Raw genomic sequence first — 8,882 nt, forward strand, 5'->3', positions numbered from 1 at the left:
TCAACAGACCAGGGAAAAATATGGGCAGGGCTTCTGGCTGGAGCACTTATTGTGATTTGGAGGAGTGGCTTAGCACAATCCCAGAAACTGCAGGAGGAGGGGTAGTGTGACCTCTCTGCTCTGCTGCAGCAGAGATCAGAGAGTGACAAGGTGCAGGGCGAGCAGCAGACACCCGGATCAGCTTGGGCCCCAAAGCAGATGCACCCTCAGTATACAGTATATGCCACTGGATGCACTGCCACTGCATGCACTGCCACTGCATGTCACAATTCTTAAAACTAACCCCATAATAGGGTAAATGCCTGCTATACTTGGCCGGACCATGACTTTCCTATGTTCCCACATTAGTAAATGAGCCTTACTTATGATACTGTGTATTTAATCAATAAGTGCTTGTGCTATGACCATTTAGGATATACATTCTAATTGCAAATTGTCTCTTACAGAGATCTGAAACCAGAGAACATCCTCATTGCTGATGCCGGACATATTAAAATCGCTGATTTCGGGCTGGCAGTAGAGAACATCCCAGGAGCCACGGGCTGTGCAGGAACACGTGGCTACATTGCCCCGGAGATGCTGTCACATCAGCAGTATGATGCCGGGGTGGACTGGTTTTCCTTCGGCTTGGTCCTGTTCCAACTGATCACAGGAAAGCCCCAGCTCTGCTGCAAGCTCCCCGTGTTGTCGCGCTACCACCTGAGCGCATGTGCGAATGACATCCTCGAACAGGTGAGTGTGAGTAGAGACTTAGGGTTCAGCACTAGATATAAGGATATCATGTGTCCCAATAGTCAAGATTGTTATTTCTATAAACCACCCATTTACTATTACCTGTCATGTTCCTGCTATGACTGGTCAGGCAGCTACTGTATATATGGAGTAACTGTATTACATACAACACATCACACTGTCATTTTAGTGACATTCACTTTGCTCTTTCCAGCTCCTGTGTGCACAGGAGAACATCCTCATTGCTGATGCCGGACATATCAAAATCGCCGACTTCGGGCTGGCCATGGAGTACATCCCAGGAGCCAAGGGTTGTGCAGGAACACGTGGCTACATTGCCCCGGAGATGCTGTCACATCAGCAGTATGATGCCGGGGTGGACTGGTTTTCCTTCGGCTTGGTCCTTTTCCAACTGATCACAGGAAAACCCCGGCTCTGCTGCAAGCATCCCGTGTTGTCGCGCTACCACCTGAGCGCATGTGCGAATGACATCCTCGAACAGGTGAGTGTGAGTAGAGACTTAGGGTTCAGCACTAGGTATAAGGATATAATGACAATGTATCCCAATGGTCAAGATTGTAATTTCTATAAACCACAAATTTACTATTACCTGTTATGTAGTTGTTCCTGCTATGAATGGTCAGGCAGCTACTGTATATATGGAGTAACTGTATTACATACAACACATCACACTGTCATTTTAGTTACATTCACTTTGCTCTTTCCAGCTTCTGTGTGCACCGGAGAACATCCTCATTGCTGATGCCGGACATATTAAAATCGCCGACTTCGGGCTGGCCATAGAGTACATCCCAGGAGCCACGGGCTATGCAGGAACACATGGCTACATTGCCCCGGAGATGCTGTCACATCAGCAGTATGATGCCGGGTTGGACTGGTTTTCCTTCGGCGTGGTCCTTTTCCAACTGATCACAGGAAAGCCCCGGCTCTGCTGCAAGCTCCCCGTGTTGTCGCGCTACCACCTGAGCGCATGTGCGAATGACATCCTCGAACAGGTGAGTGTGAGTAGAGACTTAGGGTTCAGCACTAGGTATAAGGATATCATGTGTCCCAATGGTCGGAGTGTTATTTCTATAAACCACCCATTCCCTATTACCTGTCATATAGTTGTTCCTGCTATGAATTGTCAGGAAGCTATATATATGGAGTAACTACATCACACTGTCATTTTGGTTACATTCACTTTGCTCTTTCCAGCTCCTGTGTGCAGATCCTGACAAGCGTCTGGGAGAACATGGTGACATCCGCCATCATCCCTTCTTTGCTGGTCTTTGAATGGGATGAGTTGGAAGATCTACAAGTGCATCCCCCATTCATACCCGCAGAGTAAGTACGTAGAACCAATGCTGTAACTTGATGCCCTGTGCCAGAAAGGGAATTCCCCCCCCCCCCCACTTCCCCAATATTTGAAACTGGAAAAGTGCACGCAAAGGGCCATGACTTCATTGAGAAGGGGAGCGGCCACAGTATACTACCAGTTTGCATTACACCACACAGTAGAGGACAAAGAGGAGGACAGAGAATGAATGAACAAGAGAAGAATGAGGGATGAAGAGGAGGATGCATGAGGAAGGAGGAGAATGGAGGAAGAGGACAACAACGGAGGAAGTGAATATAACTAGGCTAAAAGTTGCCAGCCAGCCCCTGGGGGGATGTGTGTTTGGGGGTTATTTTGTCAGCTCTCAACAGACCAGGGAAAAATATGGGCAGGGCTTCTGGCTGGAGCACTTATTGTGATTTGGAGGAGTGGCTTAGCACAATCCCAGAAACTGCAGGAGGAGGGGTAGTGTGACCTCTCTGCTCTGCTGCAGCAGAGATCAGAGAGTGACAAGGTGCAGGGCGAGCAGCAGACACCCGGATCAGCTTGGGCCCCAAAGCAGATGCACCCTCAGTATACAGTATATGCCACTGGATGCACTGCCACTGCATGCACTGCCACTGCATGTCACAATTCTTAAAACTAACCCCATAATAGGGTAAATGCCTGATATACTTGGCCGGACCATGACTTTCCTATGTTCCCACATTAGTAAATGAGCCTTACTTATGATACTGTGTATTTAATCAATAAGTGCTTGTGCTATGACCATTTAGGATATACATTCTAATTGCAAATTGTCTCTTACAGAGATCTGAAACCAGAGAACATCCTCATTGCTGATGCCGGACATATTAAAATCGCTGATTTCGGGCTGGCAGTAGAAAACATCCCAGGAGCCACGGGCTGTGCAGGAACACGTGGCTACATTGCCCCGGAGATGCTGTCACATCAGCAGTATGATGCCGGGGTGGACTGGTTTTCCTTCGGCTTGGTCCTGTTCCAACTGATCACAGGAAAGCCCCGGCTCTGCTGCAAGCTCCCCGTGTTGTCGCGCTACCACCTGAGCGCATGTGCGAATTACATCCTCGAACAGGTGAGTGTGAGTAGAGACTTAGGGTTCAGCACTAGATATAAGGATATCATGTGTCCCAATAGTCAAGATTGTTATTTCTATAAACCACCCATTTACTATTACCTGTCATGTTCCTGCTATGACTGGTCAGGCAGCTACTGTATATATGGAGTAACTGTATTACATACAACACATCACACTGTCATTTTAGTGACATTCACTTTGCTCTTTCCAGCTCCTGTGTGCACAGGAGAACATCCTCATTGCTGATGCCGGACATATCAAAATCGCCGACTTCGGGCTGGCCATAGAGAACATCCCAGGAGCCAAGGGTTGTGCAGGAACACGTGGCTACATTGCCCCGGAGATGCTGTCACATCAGCAGTATGATGCCGGGGTGGACTGGTTTCCTTCGGCTTGGTCCTTTTCCAACTGATCACAGGAAAACCCCGGCTCTGCTGCAAGCATCCCGTGTTGTCGCGCTACCACCTGAGCGCATGTGCGAATGACATCCTCGAACAGGTGAGTGTGAGTAGAGACTTAGGGTTCAGCACTAGGTATAAGGATATAATGACAATGTATCCCAATGGTCAAGATTGTAATTTCTATAAACCACCAATTTACTATTACCTGTTATGTAGTTGTTCCTGCTATGAATGGTCAGGCAGCTACTGTATATATGGAGTAACTGTATTACATACAACACATCACACTGTCATTTTAGTTACATTCACTTTGCTCTTTCCAGCTTCTGTGTGCACCGGAGAACATCCTCATTGCTGATGCCGGACATATTAAAATCGCCGACTTCGGGCTGGCCATAGAGTACATCCCAGGAGCCACGGGCTATGCAGGAACTCGTGGCTACATTGCCCCGGAGATGCTGTCACATCAGCAGTATGATGCCGGGTTGGACTGGTTTTCCTTCGGCGTGGTCCTTTTCCAACTGATCACAGGAAAGCCCCGGCTCTGCTGCAAGCTCCCCGTGTTGTCGCGCTACCACCTGAGCGCATGTGCGAATGACATCCTCGAACAGGTGAGTGTGAGTAGAGACTTAGGGTTCAGCACTAGGTATAAGGATATCATGTGTCCCAATGGTCGGAGTGTTATTTCTATAAACCACCCATTCCCTATTACCTGTCATATAGTTGTTCCTGCTATGAATTGTCAGGCAGCTATATATATGGAGTAACTACATCACACTGTCATTTTGGTTACATTCACTTTGCTCTTTCCAGCTCCTGTGTGCAGATCCTGACAAGCGTCTGGGAGAACATGGTGACATCCGCCATCATCCCGTCTTTGCTGGTCTTTGAATGGGATGAGTTGGAAGATCTACAAGTGCATCCCCCATTCATACCCGCAGAGTAGGTACTTAGAACCAATGCTGTAACTTGATGCCCTGTGCCAGAAAGGGAATTCCCCCCCCCCCCCCCCACTTCCCCAATATTTGAAACTGGAAAAGTGCACGCAAAGGGCCATGACTTCATTGAGAAGGGGAGCGGCCACAGTATACTACCAGTTTGCATTACACCACACAGTAGAGGACAAAGAGGAGGACAGAGAATGAATGAACAAGAGAAGAATGAGGGATGAAGAGGAGGATGCATGAGGAAGGAGGAGAATGGAGGAAGAGGACAACAACGGAGGAAGTGAATATAACTAGGCTAAAAGTTGCCAGCCAGCCCCTGGGGGGATGTGTGTTTTGGGGGTTATTTTGTCAGCTCTCAACAGACCAGGGAAAAATATGGGCAGGGCTTCTGGCTGGAGCACTTATTGTGGTTTGGAGGAGTGGCTTAGCACAATCCCAGAAACTGCAGGAGGAGGGGTAGTGTGACCTCTCTGTTCTGCTGCAACAGAGCTCAGAGAGTGACAAGGTGCAGGGCGAGCAGCAGACACCCGGATCAGCTTGGGCCCCAAAGCAGATGCACCCTCAGTATACAGTATATGCCACTGGATGCACTGCCACTGCATGCACTGCCACTGCATGTCACAATTCTTAAAACCAACCCCATAATAGGGTAAATGCCTACTATACTTGGCCGGACCATGACTTTCCTATGTTCCCACATTAGTAAATTAGCCTTACTTACGATACTGTGTATTTAATCAATAAGTGCTTGTGCTATGACCATTTAGGATATACATTCTAATTGCAAATTGTCTCTTACAGAGATCTGAAACCAGAGAACATCCTCATTGCTGGTGCCGGACATATTAAAATCGCTGATTTCGGGCTGGCAGTAGAGAACATCCCAGGAGCCACGGGCTGTGCAGGAACACGTGGCTACATTGCCCCGGAGATGCTGTCACATCAGCAGTATGATGCCGGGGTGGACTGGTTTTCCTTTGGCTTGTACCTTTTTCAACTGATCACAGGAAAGCCCCGGCTCTGCTGCAAGCTCCCCGTGTTGTCGCGCTACCACCTGAGTGCATGTGCGAATGACATCCTCGAACAGGTGAGTGTGAGTAGAGACTTAGGGTTCAGCACTAGGTATAAGGATATCATGTGTCCCAATGGTCGGAGTGTTATTTCTATAAACCACCCATTCCCTATTACCTGTCATGTAGTTGGTTCCTGCTATGAATTGCCAGGCAGCTATATATATGGAGTAACTACATCACACTGTCATTTTGGTTATATTCACTTTGCTCTTTCCAGCTCCTGTGTGCAGATCATGACAAGCGTCTGGGAGAACATGGTGACATCCGCCATCATCCCTTCTTTGCTGGTCTTTGAATGGGATGAGTTGGAAGATCTACAAGTGCATCCCCCATTCATACCCGCAGAGTAAGTACGTAGAACCAATGCTGTAACTTGATGCCCTGTGCCAGAAAGGGAATTCCCCCCCCCCCCCACTTCCCCAATATTTGAAACTGGAAAAGTGCACGCAAAGGGCCATGACTTCATTGAGAAGGGGAGTGGCCACAGTATACTACCAGTTTGCATTACACCACACAGTAGAGGACAAAGAGGAGGACAGAGAATGAATGAACGAACAAGAGAAGAATGAGGAATGAAGAGGAGGATGCATGAATGGAGGAGGAGGACAACAATGGAGGAAGTGAATATAACATCTGGGGATTAGGGCTACTTGGCGATACCCCATTAAAAAAAAACGACACTGGGCAGCCACCTCAAGGGTGTGTTGGAAGAGCTGCTAATTATCTTTAAAATGTTGACAGTGCCCTTCAACTCATCAATAACTTAATAAATGTAAGGTTTAAACTCAGGCAACACCAGGTTTATAAGCTAGTTTGGCTGTATATTCAGAGGAGGTGGAGACCAGAGCTAAAATGTTTCATTTAGACCAATTTGTATAGTGCAAATAAGCAATAGTTAGATAAAATCGATGTTATCGTTATAATAATAATAATAATCCTATTTATATTTCCGCTCATCGTTATCGACCCCAACCCTCGTCCTGCATGTACTGACGAGGGAGGTCCTTGTTAACAATGGCCATGCTGCAGCCCCCACTCCCCCACCATCGGCAAATGTTTACGCACTGACGGCACCCTGCCTAGTCCCCACCGACTATCAGAAATATCACCACACATTGACATCTGCCCTCCCTAAGAGACATTGTAGTGACAGTAATGGGTGGCTGGGGGACCCTCATTTTTTTCACTGAGTGCAATCGCTGTATATGCTTTGCTTAGGCAGGCCCAAGGCCTCATAATTCCATCCACTTCATAACACATCTCCCGCACCCTGGTCAGACTGGCCCTGCTCCTCACCATGAGATAAGACCCAAACATGACTCCCAGACCAGCTGCTAGCGAGCAGTGTAAGCCACTGTCATAAGCAGTGATTGGCTCGTGGTTGGAGCCAAATTAAAACCACTGGCTTTTTCTCATTCGCTCCCAGGCTGTGAGCCGTAATTTACTCATGACTGGCATCCAATATAAACTCTGTCCCAGCCAGAGCCAGATTAAGGTCTAAATGGGCCTGGAGCTGAAAATGATCAAGGGCCTATTATGCGCAATAATAGGGGTGGTGGCCAGCACCTAATAATGTGGGGGGGCATGACCAGTGTTCTGGTTGGGTGGTCTGCTCATGGGTGTGTCTCTATTAGTGTAAATACTTTCAACTAATTATATATGCCTGGAAAAGGCAGGGGGCTGGCATAGGAAAAATGCAGGGAGATATATTAGCGGGTGCCCTCCAAAGGTGCACCCACAGGATGCCAATGTCCTAAGATACTTGCGGGGTGAGGCGGCATTCAAGTCATAAAAATAATACTGAAAGCCAAAACTTGGTAGACAACATTTCAGCACCTTTTATATGGTCACCTAAGTTTACCACACCATATACCCCTTATACAAATCATGCAACACAATCGTAACCCCCTTATACTGTACTTGCCTCTTACACATTATGCCACATGGAATGAGCCAAAATTCACATTATGCCACACAGATTAAGGCAAAATTCACATTTTGCCACATGGATCAAGCCAAAATACACACTATACGAGGCATGTCCAAACAGTGGCCCTCCAGCTGTTGTGAAACTACGCGTCCCAGCATGCCTTGACATAGTTTTAGCAATCCTTAATAGCAAAACTGTGGCAATGCATGATGAGACTTGTAGTTTCACAACAGCTTGAGGGACATGCCTGCACTATACTAAACAGATTGAGCAGTAATACACAATATGCTTCATAAATAGAGGCATTGCGCATTAAAAATTTACACCATAATGCCCATTACATGACAAGCCTCACACCATAATCTCCAATACATATTATGCCAAACACCATAATGCCTAGTAAAAATTATGCTACATACAGTAAGGGCAGGATGTACTAAAGGGAAAATGCGGTAAACCCCCCGTTTTACCGCATTTTTCTATGTACTATTACCCGGCCGCATCGTTATCGCAGGGTGGCGATACCCTATAGAAGCCTATGGGCTTCTTTTCGCCGCGTCGCCGCAACCCCGCCACCTCGCCGCCCCCCCCCCCTCTCCCCCTCCCTTGTGCTTACCTACTTGCAGGTCCTCCTGGACCCCGGAAGGTAAGCAATTCCTCCCCCTATCAACGCAGACGGACGTCCTTCCGGCTGCAGGGGGGAGGAGTAGGCGCCGGGGGCAGCCTGCTTAGCTGTCCCCGGCGTGTAGGCATCAGGAGCCGGCTGGGAGGTGACGGAGACCCCCCCGCAGACCACAGTACAGGTATCGCGGGGGGTCTCCGTTACCGCACCGCGATGCCAGCCGCATATGTTAGTACATATGCGCTGGCATCGCGGCGGACAGCCGGCGAAGGGCGTCGATGTATATTAATACATCCCGCCCTAAGTATTGCTTACCTACATGTTCATTGCCAGGGGTTCCATGCTTGTTGCTATGTGGGATTACAAGATCATTGCCAAGGGGAATAGATGCTCGCGGTAACTGGGGGACAGCAGCTGCCGGGCAGAAATGACAGCCATTGACAGCCGGGCAGAGAGCAGGGGGCTACCTGACTGTATTCAGAGCACTGCATGTCCTGGCTATTTGAAATAATACCCCTTTCACACCAGAAAATGCAGGGACTTACCTGGGAATATGGTCCCAGGATCATGCAGGGACATTCCCGGTATGGCCCCTTTTACACCAGCCTAGTCCCTGTATTTTCTGGTGTGAAGGGGAGAGAAATCTGCCCCCCTTTAAACAACCAGCTATATATATCTTCAGAACCAACTGACCCATTTACATGTAGGCTTCAAATGATTTTGGTCCCGTGAAACTGGG

The sequence above is a fragment of the Crinia signifera genome, chromosome 7 (genome assembly GCF_055691185.1).
Source record: "Crinia signifera chromosome 7, ASM5569118v1, whole genome shotgun sequence".
Lineage (NCBI taxonomy): Eukaryota > Metazoa > Chordata > Amphibia > Anura > Myobatrachidae > Crinia > Crinia signifera.